The sequence below is a fragment of the Limanda limanda genome, chromosome 5, assembly GCF_963576545.1.
Source record: "Limanda limanda chromosome 5, fLimLim1.1, whole genome shotgun sequence".
NCBI lineage: Eukaryota > Metazoa > Chordata > Actinopteri > Pleuronectiformes > Pleuronectidae > Limanda > Limanda limanda.
The window spans coordinates 16,665,535-16,684,434 of NC_083640.1; the positions used below are offsets into that span (position 1 = coordinate 16,665,535).

General features: G+C 39.8%; 1 protein-coding gene across 1 annotated transcript in view; it reads right to left on the minus strand.

Annotated features, from left to right (window-relative positions):
• ntrk2a (neurotrophic tyrosine kinase, receptor, type 2a) overlaps positions 1-18,900 on the minus strand; it is a 74,242-nt gene that overhangs the window by 25,080 nt on the left and 30,262 nt on the right. The gene's annotated exons all lie outside the window — the stretch shown is intronic.

Sequence of the window (18,900 nt, forward strand, 5' to 3'; positions counted from 1 at the left end):
TCTGGTGGATTACTTTGTAACTGCATTTCGCCTTTTAACCTGGCGACTCTCCTGATGTAATATAGAGTTGTTGAAAAAAAAAAAAACTGCTCGGAATATCACAAACAGCTGTGGAGTTTCTCTCTTATCTTCGTACAACAGTGAATCTGAGAGCAGACAAACAGGTTTGAGCAGGAGCAGAGGAAATGTGCACATGAGCGAGGGAGGCTGTTGCAAATTCTGAATGTGAAATCAATCTGAAGTGAAATGCCGTAAAGACAGCAGAGAAACTTGCTGTACAGAGTTTTAAGTGCTCATAAGATTTCCAACTGCCCAAATTAGACCTCAGGGATTATATGTCAATTTAACAGTAACTGCTTATGTTGCGAAACGAGTTGTAAAGCGGGTTTACACAGGATTAGGGGTTTTGTTTTTTGGCCCTGTTGTGTTTTGGTTTCTTATTTTTGTTGTTCTATTTGCCTGTAACCATAACAAAAGGTGATTCATTTGAAGTGCAATTTTTTTTAAGATTAGGAAACTGTTGGAATAGAAGACAAAGCATGATCCAGATTCAGTGTTCTCTGTTGATATAGTTAATTACTTCTGATATAAACACATGTCTCTGGAAAAAAACTTTCCTGTGTCATTCCAACACCAGATATGAAAATCCATGCCCCATACGTGAAGCATTTCTGAGCGCAAAGCAGCAGCAACAACATGAAGCAACCCAGTGAAAACAGAAGAGAGGTGGGCTGGCGTGAGTCAAACCCTTTTTGTTTTTTTTTTACAGAAAAGTGTTTTGTTTTGGCAACAGAAGTGTCATTATTTTCTAATTAGGACAGTGAAACGGTCCATGAGGCCAACTCCGCTTTCACAAGTTTGTCAGTGACAGTGAAAACTTCACCGCTGCTAATTGTCTGTGTCTTTAGGTTCAGTGCCAAAGCAAACAATAACAGCTTTTCTCACACTCAGACTGTATCACTGTATAGCAGACACATTTGCAAGTGCATCCAGGTTTCTCACTCCTTCACATATGAATTCACACACACACACACACACACACACACACACACACACACACACACACACACACAGCAATAATCATGTTTCTGACTGATACTAACAGCCACCCTGAAGGATTAATTCACATTTTTAAATGTGTCTAAAACGATATCCATAAATATAGAGAACATTTTGCAGTCAGCTGTTTTTGGTCCTTCTGTTAAGTGATGGGTAAAAAGTCTGTGTTCTGTATAATCTAAAGAAAATATGAGGTTTCAGCAGGATGAGTTAAGACTAATCAATAGTGCATCTTGTAGTGTTGCAGTCTTTTTTAGCTTATTTCCTCTTTGGATTATCCTTCCTACACTGCTGCTCACCTTACAGTAGAAAGAAAAAAATAGCTTTTCATTTTTTTTTTTTTTTTTACTAAAACAGCCTATTTAATTTGTCATTTATTTGCTTCAACTGGACATCAGAAGCAAATTCTGTTCCGAATAACATACACTGAAGATAATTGCAAATATCGATTTGTAAAAGTAATTTTTTAAACGAGATGTATTATGCTCATATTCAGGTTCATAATTTGAAGTCAGAGGAGCTCCCTTTACTGCAGACTTTGGGCTTTTTAACTTTGCCAATTTTACATTCACAAAGACCTTTATAACCGACTGGAGGAAAGAGAAAAAAAGCATAACATTTGTCTTTAAACACCGACTTGGAAACCTTTTTTCCTCGTTGTCTCACCAGACGCAGTTTTGAATGCCTTGTTCTTGATGTTGCTGAAACTTTAAATTCAATGTCCCCCTGTGACTCCCCACCTGCAGAGAATCAGAACTCCACATGCTTTCAAAGATGGAGTTCGCCAACAATCAAATAGGTTGACTGACTTCCTCTATACAAGTCTGATGGGATCCTCTGTTTCAACTGGATGTGTGAGTAACAGATAATAGACGTTTATATTGCAGTAGAAGAAGAGCAAAAATAAATGAAAAGCATTGGAGGGATGATAAATTCCCTGCGCACACACTGTAATAATAGGGGATTAGGCAATGCTACCTTTTTTATAATAATGCCATTTTGTAATGACATCATTTGTACCATATGATTATCAATGATTGGTTGAAAGAAGTAAGGTTTAGATTGTGTCTGCAGCGTTATTGTATGCAAAGTGCCTTGAGATAATGTGTCTTATGATCTGGCGCTAAACAATACTTGAATTTCAATGCATAGTGATGTAATGATGACATCATTCCTACCGTATTATCAGTTAAATTATTTAAATCTTTAAGTAAGCTCTAGGTCTTAGGTTCTATATAGGATGAAGAGTTACCTTGGAAATGCATCACGTACTTTCTGTGACTTTTTCAATAGGTCTCTTATCCTATGATGGGGAATCATTTAGTGATCAATATAAGCTTTGGATTGTCTCTATTATTTGCAGAGATAGATCGATCAGCTCCAAAAGTTAATCATGTGAAGATACCCTTAAAGAATATTCTCAATATGAGAACACGCACGCACACACACACACGCACACTGGGGCGAAAACAATACCTTACTTCCCGCTAGACTGGCGTACAGGGTAATAAATAAAATTAACGATGGATGAATTTAATTTAGCTTCTTCAGATTCAAGGTCCTTTTATTGTGCATACTGAATCACTGTCACACTGACATGACTTACAGAAACACCACTGAATGGAGCTATTGTTCATGTTATTTTTTCTATTATTATTATTATTATAACACCTCTCCTAATCCAGAAGATGTGTTTACTTTCTCAGGTTGTGGTCTAGATTTCGAAACTTAAGTGGGCAGACATTACTGTTACTCATTGCAGCTTTGCTGTTTGCCAAATAACTGTTAATGGTGTGTGTCCTTGCACTTAAACAGCAAACCACCTCGAAAGGTCACAAAGACTATGGAAGCTGTGGTGACATTCTCACAGTCACAGTGGGCCAGAGCCTTCAGAGAATGGATGCAGGGTTAAAGCGCAGACGTCAGAATTACACTCACACACAGTCACACTTGTAATGCTTAGTCCTTCTCTAGACCTCTTCAAGATGCGAGCATGCGCCTGCGAGGATTGTAGTATGAATTGAGATTGATTTCCCAGAAGCACAAAACACAGAAGATGTATTCCCTCTCATGCGGGTTGGTTCTGCTGAATTATAACACTGACATTGTTCATTTCCTGCGTCCCCGGCCTCCTCTCAGGCTCCAGTGCTGCTGACAGGGCTCGATTGAGAGGGAGGACCTGGGAGAGTTTGTTTGTCCGTTTGTGTGTGTGTGTTTGTGTTTCTTTGTGTGCAAGAGATGTCATCTGGCAACCTCTTTCTGTATCTTTCTGTTGCAGTATTAGTTTCAGTAAGTGGACCCTAAAGAGTGATGATGGGGGAATGAAAGGGGAAAACTATACAATTGCTGGTTTGAATTTAGAATATTCTGTTTGTAGTGGTTCGCTTTGGACCGAATACTCTTTGCAATTTACTTCTATAACTCACAGCCGTGCTTCATTTTTCACATATTACAAATTGTTCCTCCATGTGAAATGCACTACTATATATCGACTAATTGTATTTTCCAGAAACTAGTCTTATCCTTGATTTTGTTCTTGACATCAAAACCAGAGATAACATTAAATCATACATTTTCCTATTACAGTCAGAGACAATGAGCTTTTCTAACTGTTACCTTTGCATGTTATTTTTTTTTGTCAGTTACACTGTGGTCTTTAGTTTCCTGAATGAATGCATTTTTTCCTCTTAAATTGAGATTAGAACTGCCTGAATAAGATTAAATGTGAAGCTGTCATTTCTCACAGCTGACAGTCCTATTAAGCTGTTTCAGATGGGAAATGGTTTTCAGATGTGACTCACTGGAGAACTTGTGCAATCAAGACATTAACCTGTCAAGTTTTCTGACCTTCACTCTTGGTCTTTAAATTTATCTCAGCGTAACCAAGAGAGAGAAAAATTCAATGACGCACACAAGAGTGCAGGTTATTGTCTGTCAGTATGTTTGTGTGTGCTTAGGTTTGTGTTGGGAGCAGTTGGGAGGGGCTGAAGATCATTAACACAGAGAGGTCCCAGGGTCAAATCGTTATAAATACCGTTAAGCTAAGGGGCAAAAGGTGTGTGTCTGTGTGTGTGTGTGTGTGTGTGTGTGTATGTGTGTGAGAGACATGGAGGGAGGCAGAGGAGGGCCCACAGGGAGTGACTTGGTAAAAGGGGGATGAAGCTGAAGTGATGGGAGGTGATGGGAGGGAGAGAGAGATGGACAGGAGAGGTGAAGGTGTAAGTGGGGTCAGGTCGCGACTCATGACCCGACACTGTTAATGCATCTAATGTTTAAACTGATGGAGTCTCATGCTCCTCACAGTCTGGTGGGGAGTTGTCACTCATAGCCAGACCTATCGATACAGCTCTGTGTCAGTGCTGGAGAATGGTCTCTAATCACTCACCTTATTCACAAAGCGGCCATTTTCCTCTAATATCACACTCAGGGCGGGAAACTCAAACCTGTCAACGGAATAATGTCGTAATACTTTGCAAGTCAAAAACAAGAAATTATCATTTCACTCTTACTGACTGATTAGCAACTGATGTATCATGTTTTAAGTAAAACAATATGATAGCTCAAACGTGGCCATTAGACAACACCTAAAGTTAGCATTCAACCAATTCCTAGCTATCAAACACTATCAAACAGTAAGGTTAAAAGGTGATCAAGGGGAGGAAAAAAATCAGACTTCTTTAAACCAATGACAGAGCTCTAAGTCAGGGTTACAGCGACAGTGCAAAATAGCATCAGCGGGGAGCATGTTTTGGTAAAAGGGCGAATCCGAATGTTCTTTGTTGATCTTTACATTTACCGAAAGAACGAAACATGCCAACTTTACTTTAGTCTACGAGGAGAAGGAACACGAGCACTGCCAATTACTGTATGTCAATGTTTTTGGAAAGGCACCATGTCTCGACTGATTGGGCTTGTGAGAAGCCAGTGCTGTCAACTCAATGTGTATTACTCGGGAAGATTTATGGATTGTAAGGACCGTTGTAGTTTATTACAGCTTGGGTCTCCATCATTTGTCTTGTCCATAACAACTCTGTTGGCACCAGAGTAAGCAGCAATACAATTTCCAAACAAAATTAAATTGAGTCAGCCACATCATCTAAATCACTCTATTTGGCAGTAAAAACAGTATGTTTCAGGAATCAGCCGTTAGTGGACAAGAAAGCTACAGCAAATATTCTAATAAACAGAAAGGCTCTCTGTCATTTAAAACAAACATTTTAGGTAATATGTTTATTGTTAGCCAATGTTTCCGCTTCCAAATAATTTTTGCTGAGATGTGGGTTTGACCATCTGATTACTTTTGACAGCTTGATTGTTTTTGCAGTCCATATATTTGCCCCTCACAGCCAATGGACCCTTTGTGCTGATGTTGGCAGTAACGTACCAAACAACACTCAGGGTTTTTACACTCATCTCAACACTTAACTATATCCTCACATCTTCCTTTATTTTCCCACCGTTCTCTAACTATTTTCCTCTATCTCTGTAAATTCATGAATTGAAATCACACAGCCTCAGGACATGAAGATTTTCTTTTTTCCCGAATTAGTTCCACTGACAGCTTATTTGTGTTCATGTTTCATCAGCCTTGAATAGGATACAACTCGTATGAGAGTGTATTCTCGTAATTGCATGTAACACGTACTCATTTCTATTTGACCACTTACCTCAAGTGGTCAGATACAGCATCATTCAAACAAGCTGAGACACTGGGCATTGAGTTCTTGATCAGGTTTGTTCTGATGCAAGTGTCCTTGTATGTGACCAACGGCTGTTTCTGTCAACAGATGATGGGGCAATGCTGCCTTGAAACAGAGTAGAACTAACGAATAATGACACAGTTAAAAGAATGACCTTCAGTCCACAGGGTCTGCTTCATTCAAGGTTTATGTTTGGTGCTGGAAATGAGATGCCTGCTAAAACTAAGCAGATGTGTTGCTCCATCATGTAAAAAATACGAAGGGAAATCTCGCTCCTAAGAATGATGATGAAACAATGGAAACTTGGTGAACAGTTGGTGTTGAAAGACCCATCTTGTTGAAACAACATTCACACCCAAAAGCACTGAAACTCCTCCCCGGGGGATCCTGAAGGAAAGCAAAGAATATGGGCAATGATAAAGCCACAGGAGCTACAGATATGACACAAAGAAGATTGTGATTCAAACCCAGTGTTACACAGCTCTGAATACGCCCATGTGAACAGTCCGCTCTTTAGCTCTGCTGCCGTGGGAGCAGTGTTGCTGTGAGAGCCCGGGGGTTTGAAGCCAGGAGTGGAATAGGAGTTTTATGGCAGGAGCCTCCACTGGAGATGAGTTAAAGCAAATGACTTTGAGTGACGGTACTGATCTCCCTTAGGGTCTCTGGGTATACCTCAGACAAACCGAAGCCATTTACTGCTGCATGTTGCCCATGGCGATGGATGTAGAGTGGCTATTTGGGATTTAAGGCCATCAGAGCCTGGCTGAAGAACCAACTTAGTCGTCTTGTGCTCAGAGAGCAACAGTGAGAACAGTTGTCTGCAGATAATAGTGGAATAGTTGGCGGTAGTCGATGATGTTAGAGGGCAAGTTTGGTTGAAGTATGGTGTTCAGATACACTTCAGAGGTGATGATGGACTCCAAAACAGTGTTCGACTTTGGTCTGGTCTCTGTACTTGTCCATTTGGTGCATGTACTGTCATCATCTTGCCTGGAGCTGCTGATTAAACATTGTGCAGCCGAGTGGTATTCATGGCAATTCCATGGGAAAAAAACATTTAGCTCCGGGATGAAAATTTGCCTATTGATGAATTATGAATTAATTAACTAATTACAAATCGAAAAATTGCAAGCAATTGTAAACCCTTTATTATAATCCTGTATCTTTTGGATGTTGTAGTCGAGCACTAATAGAGCAAGGACAGGACGTCTGCCTCTATTGACCCCAGAGACCTCCATGACCCCTTAAGCCCTTCACAATATGTGCAAACACACACACACACACACACACACACACACACACACACACACACACACACACACACACACACACACACACACACACCACCAGACACTCACAAATGACTGGTAACATAAACCCAGTGGTCTCTAAACTTTGCTGTCACCCTGCTGAGCACAGGAAGTAATCTATTGATCCAGGAGGAAGAGGCATGGAGGGATGAGGTGGAGAGAGACAGACAGAAGAGAGACAGCAGGGAGGAAGTTGGCTGGCTGAGAAGCAGGAGGATGAATTGTCCAAATATGCAGGAGAAGTAGAAAAAATGCTAATAAGTTAATGGATTTTCTTAAAGCTTGAAAACACATTTTCTCAGTCAATTTGTTTATATGAGAAAGTTCGGAATCTGTAAGATTCATATGTAAAATTCCTTATCAATACATCTCAACAGCATCCAATACTTAATATCTAAAACCATGTTTTCATTAATTTTAAATCCCCAGAGGTTTCTTTTTAATTCTCTCTTTTCAGAATTCACATAGGACAAATTTGAATGGGTTCTTTAAATTCATTTATCACATTTTATAACGGCTGTTTATTGTTTATTTAATTTTTAATCCATTAATTTCTCCTTAAAACATCAAAAATAGATGGAAAAGTGCCACGGTGAGTCCAAGGTGACATCCTCCAAATGTAAAGAGTTTATGAAACCTTCGATTCTCAAAGCTCAAATTTTCAATTTTTTTGAAATGTGATTTTTCTTTTCATCAACATATTGAGAGATTATTTATATTTCATTCCAGAAACAAATGGCAGCTTCTGATAACAGTTAGTGTCTGCCATGAAAAAAGAAGACCCAAATAAACAGAAAACAATTTTAATGAAAAAAATATATGTAAATACTGACAAAGATGACATCAAACATGGATGGTGGAAGATGGGCTAACAAAAGAAAGGGCAGACAAACAGTGGGATGGATACAGTATATGGGTAGAATTTCCTCCACACTGCAGTTAGATAAATGTCAATATGAATCTGCCTCTACAGGCCAAAAACCCTCCTCCTCCTCCTCCTCTTTGTCCTGATCCAGAGGCCTATCACATTCCTCTCTCTGTACCATCCACTGGTAAAAATAGACATTTCCTCTTCTCTTCATATCCATGCATGTGTCTACCACCCCGCTTTCCTTCGTCATCATCTTTTTTTTCCCACATCCTCCTCCTTCTCTGTAACTCCTTCTGTCTAATCGCTTCTATTTATAATATTCAACCCACATTCACCTTCTCAAATGACACACACTAGAAGACCAACGCTTCCTACATAAAGCTCTCTGAGGTGGTCAGAGATGCGGAGATGAAGTGGCTCGGAAGGGAAGTGACAGAGCAATAAATAAAAGTGAGGAAAAAAAAGAACTGTGGTTTGTAGTTGTTGCGTTTCCAGGTCTTTAACATCCGGCCATCACATAAGAAAAATAACACATCTGTTCAAAATGGACAGAAATTCCAGGATATGACTTTTCAGGGTTTCTGTAGGTTTCAAGTTAGATTTAAGACTTTAAGACCATAATGAATGAAAGTTCAAATTGATGTCAGGTACAACAGATGTGAAAGAATATCAAAGCACCAGAATTACTGGCAGTTGAGGTGAAGTAGATGAGTAGAGTATAAACCCTTGAAACTACAGGGAAAATATCTACAGTCTTTCCGAGAGCCAGTACGAGTGCATTGAGATAAATTCTGATAATAAATAAAAGACAGAACTAGAGCACACTGAGATATTACAAACTATGTATACCCCCAAAACATCTCTTTATAAAATTGAAAGCATGGCAGAAGTCGAGTGAAAAGATCTCAAGACCTTCTTCAACATATTCAATACTTGGTTTGTAATCATTTTACCTTTTTAAGGCCCCGTGGAAAACACTTTTACATTTAACAGATTACTTTTGATTAGTATTGTAAATGATATGGGTAATACTATATATGATTACCCTAAAACCCACCCATCAATGCCTCAAGCATAAACCATCCGACTATATTGGCATGACATATTACTTTAGTAATTTGGGACAGTGTGTCACTCTGAAAGTGTGGAAAAATCCTTTGAAGTGTGCACTTGAATGATCTTGATAACTTGAGATAAGACTGCTGCCTACAGAGACGGACCAAGTCAAAGAGACGGGCAAAAGAAAAGACGGTTTACAGAAAAGAGGAGTAGAAAGAGGGATTCGGAGGTGGCGTTCATTTCAAAGCCAGAGTGGCCACAGATTAGTTGAATTTCATTTATTGTTTCTGACTGAGCCTTTTCTTTCAGCTGAATGAAGGAACACAGAGACGCACACCTCGAAGGTCTCGCACTTTGAGATGAAACAGACACATGAGGGACACCACTGATGATTTATTTTATTGAAAAGAACAAGTCTTTTTCCTGAAGAAGGATATATCCTTTTCAAATGAGCCCTTTAAGCAATTATACAGAGTAGCTTCTTGAACGCAGCTTTAATGTCACAATACACTGTTTGTGGAAGAGGTTCCCGGCAAGAAAGTCCTATAGTCACTACAAATGTAGCTTTTTTTTTAGCTTTGTCTTCGTGCTGCAAACAATATGACATGTTTGTTCTCACTGTGTAATGACTTACTTACCCCTAGGATTCAGGGGCTGTGCTGCAGTGAATGGACATATATACCTTTGCTGATGAAGACATGTAAAAGAAAAGGTATGCTAATTCTCAACCTCAAATAAAATGACAAAAAAATATTGTGTATCAGATTGTACAAAGTAAATAAAAATGACAAATAAAATAAACATACAACACAGAACAACATTCACTTCTTCCTGTTAAAAACCTATTATATTATACTGTCCCAGTGTAAGCATTGTTTTTACCATCTATAGATAAAATATATTTTCAGAGAAAATTCGAAAGTATGTGATATACAATGGTCAAACAAAAGAAAATATATACAACTGTGTGCAAAACAAATCAAAGACAGTTCAACCCTAAATTGATCCTTTTCATACCGGTTTATTATAGAGGTTTGAAAGGTTCACAGATTCATAAGCGTCTGAATTGCACCATGTTGTGTTATGCTTAATTATAGCGAAGATTATTCAGAGATTTTAGAATAAGTCGCCTGGAATGTGCAGGATTCAGATAGTTAAAAATATAAGGAGCAACGGTAGCTCTACATATAAACCAGATATTTATTGAAAAGCTCCCAGTGAAACAAATCCAGATGGAAGATTATTTCGTTTAGCAGCCATTTAGCTTAGCTTAGCACAAAGACTGGAAATGGAGAGAAACAGCTCCATCCGACTATAACAAGATCCACCCTCCAGCAACTGTAAAACTCTCTACCTCATTTATTCCGCCAAGGAGCTGATTTTTTTTTATTGGCTTTTGTTTGTCTGTTAATTAGCAAGATTACACAAAATTTACCAGATGGATTATCATCACACTTGGTGGAAGGATGTGGTTTTGCTCAGGGATGAAACAATTGAATTTCGGAGTCTTTTTCCCATTTTGTTAATTTCTCTATTCATAACTAGGATCTGCTAAGGGGACTGTGTGCCTCTGAACATTTTAAATTTTTCTTGTCATGCCACCTTTAGTTTGTCCAAGTAACTGGTCAAATCCCACTTTGTATGAACCAGTAAATATGTATGTAAATGTATTTTTTATCTATATGTTTGTCTGTCTTGGTCTGTAGTGTTTTAATCACGCATCCTTAAACAAACGCATCCTTAATGACACAAACCCCCCCCCCACACACACACACATCAATTTTATGCCTTGTATTACTAATTGCTTGCGAGTTTCTTTTAATTGATTTTATTCACCTTTTGTTTTTATTTTTTCATTTTTGTTGCATTTTTCGAACATTCGTCTCTCTAATGTTTTTTTATGCCGTTTGGATTCTGATGCCTAATTAGCACTTTGGCAGATTGATTATTTTTCCTTTTCGTCCCTAAGCCCAAAATGGATTGTAGTATGGGTTCTTCTAATTATGAGCATTTTCTCTTTTTTTTCTGTATACACAAGTAAATAAAACCTCCAAACTGAACTCACTTTGAAGGTTCAACCAATCAAATGTTCCCATTTGCTGACAGTTCCCCAAATTCTCCTATTTAATTCAATCAGTCTCACAATGCGAAAGCTCTGGGAGTTTGTCTCATAGTGTGACATAAAACATAGTTTCCACGGGAAAAAAAAACACATGTTATTCAAAAGTAGTTGAAAAGACACAAAGAAAAAAACCTTTTAGCAGAATATGAACACTATGTACATAAAACCACTAACACACCACAGTATGGTCATTGAGCGCTTCTTTAAATGTGGATTTTCATACATCGGTGAAAGTGCACGCCCCCTTTCTGTTTTTCATCCCGAGCTGGATTCAGGGGCTGCTCAAGTGCATGTCTTTTAAGATAATGTGATTTAAATACACCACCAATCTGAAAACACAGGATGGTGCATTTCTTTTTCTTATTACATTTGCAAATCAGCTGGCTGGTCAGCAGTTTAGAATAAACACGGTTTTACACTGTGTTTTTTTTTTTCTCTTCTTTTCCTTCGCACCAGTGAAAGTGTCTGTGTTTTAACCCCGGAGCTCCTCTAATCAAATATTCCTTATACATCTGCCCTGACCTCCACCTCCACCAACACAGCCTGGCACAGTACGTGTGATGTGGGTTTGTGTAAGAGGGCGGGAGAAGTGTGTGTGTGTATGTGTGTGTGTGAGAGAGAGATCCCACATGTGGTGGACCACATGAAGTAAAATGCTATATGTGGACGTGCCATGCATATGTGATACACTTAAGTGCTTGACATGTGCATGTGATTATTAATTTATGTATGCCTCTGTGAGCAGAAGCACCTGTCTGTCTCCACATTGTAACTGGTGTTCAACATGTATGCTTAGAGCGTGACGTGGACTCTTTATAAAGCTGCATGAAGACTTTTTTACAGAAAGGGCAACGCAGCCCAAACTATTTAACTCTCTCTATGTACATGCTCCTGCTTTGTGACGGTGTGCACACGTGTGTGATTATAGACAGATGTGCGTGCATGACGGCATGTGTCGTTCAGAGTGGACGAGTGGGTGGCAGGCAACCGATGATTAATTTAGCAGAGACTTATATTTATGATCGAGAGTGTGTCTGTGTTGAACACTGACAGGTTATATGTTCTTTAAAAGGCTACCGACATGTTACGTCTTAAATACCTTGTGCTGTAAAAATGTTTCCTACCCCCTAAAAATCGCCACCAGCCTCATTTGATTAACGGCGGAGCAAACTTCAGTATTACAGGACTGCCGACGGGGGGGGGGGAGTAGGAATCTGTTTGGTGGCGGATGTCTGGGATGTTTTGACAGGTGCGGTGAATACCTGCAAAACTAATTTAGTGCTTATGCAGCAGTAGTGCTTCTCAGACAGTCAGGTAATGTGCCCTGCCACTCCGGTTGTTAACAGTCGGTAATAAAGACTTTCAGGAGCATGTCCGACTCCTCACGTAGGGATCCCTCTTCAGCAGTTGTTGCACGCAGGAGCGAGGCGTTTGGGAGTGAAGCCGTTTTCTCTTAAAAGCGATCCCATATCTCTGATCACTTTTTCCCCTCCTCGCTCTAACTGTGCTTGCAGCCGCGCAGGCAAGGAACATGCTGCTGAGTTCAAGATGAAATTGTGTTTTTTTTCCCTCCACAGTTCACAAAGTCCGGTCTGGGTTTCTCTGTTTGCTGAGTCTCGACAGCTCCTCGGCCTGACCTGCTCTGTTGTTCTCAGGTCGCCAGTAGCACAGAGCCGGTACAGTGGCTGAATGTTGAGGGTTTTTTTGCGTCTGGTATGATTATGCAGGGTGAATTCAAACAAGACCCTGAACACAGCATTGTTTACAAAGCTAGTGTTGTGTAGTGTGCATGAAGAAATGTTTTTATGGCATTCACCAGGTACTAGGGGGGTTAACGTAAGGCACTCAGCAGCAATGTCTGTGTATGTCTGTGTATAGATTGATGGAGGTGGGACGCTTGTGTGTATTTGGGGAAGATGTAGGTTAATGGTTGTCTCTGTCCCTCTGATCTGAATAATTCATCCAATGGGAGGCTTTTATATGTCTCTGAAGAATCTCTCTGATTGGTTGATCAGGCTGCTGCATTACCAGCGCTCTACCTGCTTCTTCTACCTTGAGAGGTTTATTATGAAGACTATGTCGGACCACTGATGTGTGTGTGTGTGTGTGTGTGTGTGTGTGTGTGTGTGTGTGTGTGTGTGTGTGTGTGTGTGTGTGTGAGTGTGTGTGTGTGTGTGTGTGTGTGTGTTGGTAGTGTGAGTGTTTGCAAAATCCTGCCACCCCCCACAGAGCCCACTTCCTTTATTTATGTTTTTTTTTGTTTTGTGGTAGGATCTCTTTCCTTTATCTTCTGCCATTATCCATGTCCTTGCACCTAGTTTCTCCCCCACTCTCTCTCATCCCACACACAAATACACACACATGCACTCGTACACACACACACATAAGCAATCTTTCTCTCTTTCTTGTGTGTCCATCTCCGTTAGCGTGAGACCACCTCCACTGGGATGTTCTGAAACATAACACAGCCTGAAGGGAAACACATAAAAAAAATAAACAATAACAAAAGGCAAAACAACTTTAACGTAAGAAAACTGTCAAAATTATAATAATAATAATAGAAATAATAATAACATCAGGAGAGGTCTAGCTGCTGGTAGTGTCAGTACAACAGAGATAATTGTTGCTTAGTGTTAGTAGTTTTTGTGATGTTTAAGATGGAGAAAGAACACAAGTATTTTTGCTATACTTATAAGAAATATACATACATTTAGACCTTTTAATACTAAAGTCTTACTTGGTCTTTCAAATACAGCTATATTTTAATAACCTTGTATCGTTTCTCCAGCTTGAATAAAGTCTAGTATTAGAACAGAGGTTAAGTGTATTAGCCATGTTATTCACATCAGCGCAGCAACAGACTTTTTTGTGGTTATGTCTGCAAATAAAACACAATGTAGTGACTGAAAATACAGGTAGAATAACTGCGGCTATGAACATACAAATTGCAATCACCATGAATTTTAGAGTAGCACCCAAATGTCTAAAAATATGTTTCCTTTATCTTATCTACAAAAACAGATCAATATTGCTATTCATTAGATATCGATATATAAGGACCTAATACATCAATGTCCCCAGTTGTTAATCTGGTTATCAACCTCTGGACACCATCTCTGTGTGACATTATCAAGCATCATTATTTATCAGTTATGTAGCAAAGGCCTCAGTCACTTCTATTTAACATGAGATATCCTTTACAGAGCACCTTCCCAGTAAAATGATTATAAAAAAAAACAATTTACTCACAGTAGGATTGGAGTGACCTTTTATCAAAGCATGAGCAATAAACATATTGATCATATAAGCATTTGAACTTCACTTTATAGCCCTCAGCCATCTCACCAAAACCCAATCAATGGACATGTCCACACCCAGTACGTCCTAGCAGAGAACACAAAGGCCTGTTCAACATATCCAACTCTCTGAGGCACCTCTGTCAGCAAAGACACTCGAACGATTCATAAAAGATGATCAAAACAGAAATGAAAGGCTGAGACCAGCCCCTGGTTTGTGACTGGGAGATTCTGTGGCTGCCAAACACAACAGCCTGATCTGTGTCGGAGGATAATGTGCACACTACCAACCTGTCTGTTAACGACAGAAGCTGAGGCGGCCAAAGGAAATAAAATCTCTGCGCTGAATCTGGCATTAGGGTTCAAATGCATTCCAAATATCGGAGAGGAAAAGGAGAAATGTCACCAAAAAGACTAAAAAAACAACCTGTTGCCAGAATTAGTCTGAAAAAGAAAAACAAGCCATGTCTTGCTAAACAAACCGAGGAGGATGGAGGTAAGGTAAAAAGAGAATAAAAGGAATTTTCCAGGTGAATGTAGCTTGTATCACGCTTTTTTGTCGCGACACACAAGGACAAAATTGAATTTTTCTTACAGAGACTGTATGCCTCATCTATTATAATTCTGCATGTACTGGAGTATAATCCTTCTCTTAGATTGACATAACTACTGCTACTCTTCTAGCTGATATACAAAAAACACAGGTTAGGAGAGTGTGGGACAGCAGAGATGCTCATCCTCTATTAGAATCAGTGATTGCTTATAGCGAAAAACAGCACAAATGATTTTACATGCAATACTGGGGGATGCATCCAGATTGCGTTTAATCACACAGCAACTGAAAACGTGCCTATTACATCCCGTCCCAGAACAATATCAGCCCTGCTGCTGCAGGTCTGGAGAAGAGGGATGTGTAATCATTAAGCTTGCAGGGTGGAAATAAAGTCAGAGCAGGGAAGTAGTGGCTGAGACGTCTGTCAGGACAGGAATGTAAAGGAGAAAACCATTCCAGGCAGCTGACACTTTATGATAGAGGACGGGGTGAGACGAGCCAAAAACAACAACTTGCTTTTCCCCTTAAGCTGGCTTTGTCATTTCTGTTCTGTGCAGAAATTTGCAGATTGGCAGCAGACGAAGAGTAAACAAGACAAAAAGCAACAAACTCCTCACTAATACTCACTTTACCTGCACGAGGCAGCGACTGTACAGACAGTAACTCCACAGTTTGACCTCCCTGAGGAGAGTTTCTTGAGATTCCTCGCTGCACTGCTGTCACATAGTGGCCTAATAACCATCCACCAAAGACTCCTATGAGCCTCTTGTTTGTACCTGGACTATAACATACAATGAATCAGCTGGATACTGTGTGTGTGCACACAGCGGAAGCTTAGTGTATTAACAATCCCAGGACACAGCAGAGGAATTCATTTAACACAGTCTATTGGAATCGCAGAAGGTTTCCATGCATGCGGTGGTTAATGCATTTAACAAAGCCAGAAGTGGGTCAGGAACCAACTTCTGTACCTCAAAAATATATTTATCAGCCCAGAAAATGACAGTTTAAGACTAGAACATCCACTAATATAAACATATGTATTTATTGTAGATGTCAGACAGCGCGTGAAGTCGGTTTCACCACCTCATATGATGGTTTGAGCATCGAACAAACCAAGAACTGGGTCAAAGTCCAACTTCTCGCTGCTTTTGACTGGAACATAAACTAATATGAACATATTTATTATAGATTCCATAAAGCAACACAAGTCAGGGACATCATTTCTGTGGACTGAACTGAAGTAGGAAAACAAACTAGAAGTCGGTTGCAGCACAGGCATCACAGACAGAGCATTACTGGAACTAGACTGGGGATTTGTGTGGTGTAGACTTGCTCAACTACTTCATCTCCCATCAAGCCCTTAAGTTGGGGTTTTATCCATCTTACAATTCCAGAAATCTCTGTGTGGCTCGTATATGTCGAAAGCTGTTCATGTAATCGGCTTCAGTCTTCGCATGTGTATGAACATGCAATCCGTTCGATATTCATACAATTTGAATAAACAGGCGATCAGTGCTCTGTAGCCGCTGCAGCTAAAGGGGATTGTTCACAACAACAGCACATTCACAGCTACAGCAACAAGAAAGGATTCTCCTATTGTGGTTTTGCATTCTGAGTCCACTGAACTTTGAATAAACAGGTGAACAGCTCTTTGTGCAGCAGCGGGGACGAGGCCCGCAGTCCCACAGCAGGGCTTCACTTGCTGCATCTCCATAACCCCAGGTCACTCTTATAGTTATTCAGAAAGAAAGCTGCCACCAGCATTGCCACAGGTAAACTTTCAGGCATATTTGGAACAGGCACAAGAAATATAAAATGAGCTACAGATAATCATCAGTTTTATTTTTCAGAGGACTGAGCCAAACAAAACTGCTTTTACCCTTTTCTACCTTCTTTCTTCTTTTATATGAATTTACACAGTATTGGTCCCAGCATTCACACATCTTTTTCCTCAACACACCTTTTTGGAGACAGCACCTTTTTAAAGGCTGTGGTTAAACTTGCTTTTATTATGTTTGATAAGACAAACACATCTTGGCATCAGAAGTGAAAGGTTTACGCTGCTCAGTATCTTCTAGCAGCAAACCCCACCTGATTTTAAATTAAAATCTCATCCACATAAATCCGTACGAACGTCACGACTGGCTGCCAATCATTGTGAGTCCACGTAGGAGGAGTGAACAATCTTTTTCATTCCATGACTCACTTCATGAACAAAGCCAGTAAATGGGGCAAACAATCTCTCAGCTTGGGGCAGCAAGCTGCAGAAATGAACACAACTTTAGGATTTTACGTCTTTTGTCTGCTCCCGTCTCAAGTCTCGACTGCTGACTTAAGTTGGTCCCAGGTGTCGTATTGTGTGTGTGTTTGTGTCTATGTGTGTGTCTGAAGGTGGTGATTCACTCCTCTCACAGACTCAGCTAGTGATAATGATTTGGTTTTAGTTTTGGAGCAGCGCAGGTTGGCAATGACGCGGGTTGCTATGGCAACAGCATGCAATGGGCTACGGAAGTCAACCATGTCACGCTACAGACCTTCTGACAAGTGCGCGCACACACACACACACTCACACACAAACACACACACACACAACCACAGACCATTTGTCAAAACTATAAGTAGTTGACACAGAAGTGACGCCTGTTGCTCAGTGTTGCTCACAGCATCGGAAGATTGCGTTTTAATAAAGCCATTATTATTTATTTATTAAAAAAAAGAATAATACAATAGTAATCTGCTTTAAAAATTTGAAACGAAAGGGCCTTCAAAGTGAGTTTACAATTTTTTGTTTATAATTAAGGTACTTTTTCTGGTTTTTCAAATATGTGAACTACCTACGTCTCTTGGATTGATCATTAGGTTATAAAGAAAAGAAATGGACAAATGAATTTATTCGAAATTGTAAAAATAAGAAAATCACATATCTGTAACCGCTTAGGCTGATTTCAAAAGGGGATTCTGAAAAAAACATTTGTGTGAAAGAATGAGTGATGAAGATTACTAATTTTTACATTTCAGCTCTACACAAACACGCTCTTTGACTTCCGTCTGTAAACCTTCTGTGTGTCTAATCAGCGTTTTCTCAGGACATACATTTGTTTTTCTCGGCACGTCAGCTTCAGGCTGAGTCTTGCTGGGTTGTGAATATTTTCTGTGTTGTCTTAGGTCAGCGAAGAAAAACCCTGGACAGCTCAGCAGAATCTCTGGTCTTGGCACCGCACCCTGAACTGGATGTTAAGAAACAGTAATAAATCCAACTGGCTGTTCTCTGCTGCTGAACAGTGTGTCCTGTCCCATGGGAAGCGTTCAGTGGTTCCGCAAAAGACACATGAGCGTGTGTCTGTGCATGAAGAAAAACAATCAGGACTGTCGGCTGTCGTCTTCTGTTTCGTACGCTCCGTCTCTGTCAGACTCACAGACCCACACAAACTGAAGGCTTTCTTTCTTCTTGTCACATTTTCTTTCAGTCTGTTGCATTCATTTGTTGATCTTTCTCTCCAATTTTCACAAAACCCAGATTTACCCTGTTTTTCACACATAATCATCCTCCCATTGTCGTCCCTCGCCACTTCCAAATTACACATACACACACACACAGACAAACACACACACACATTTTCTCACTTTGTTCCCTCACACTGCCCAAATATTATCCTCTTCTTCCACTTATGTTATGTTATCAACTTATGTCTTATTTTAATCCTTTATTAATAAAAAAGATACAAAAAGACATAACTTGGACCTCACTATATATTTATTATATTATATACTACATCAGCATTACTAAATTTCTAATTTGCACATACATTTATTTGTGAATTTGCTTGGTTGTGCCTGATCTCCAATGTCAGAAACAATGACCTCGCAGTAATCCTCACTCAGACTCTTGGATTGTAATCCGATCGTGTTTGTCCAGAGGCTTCAGGG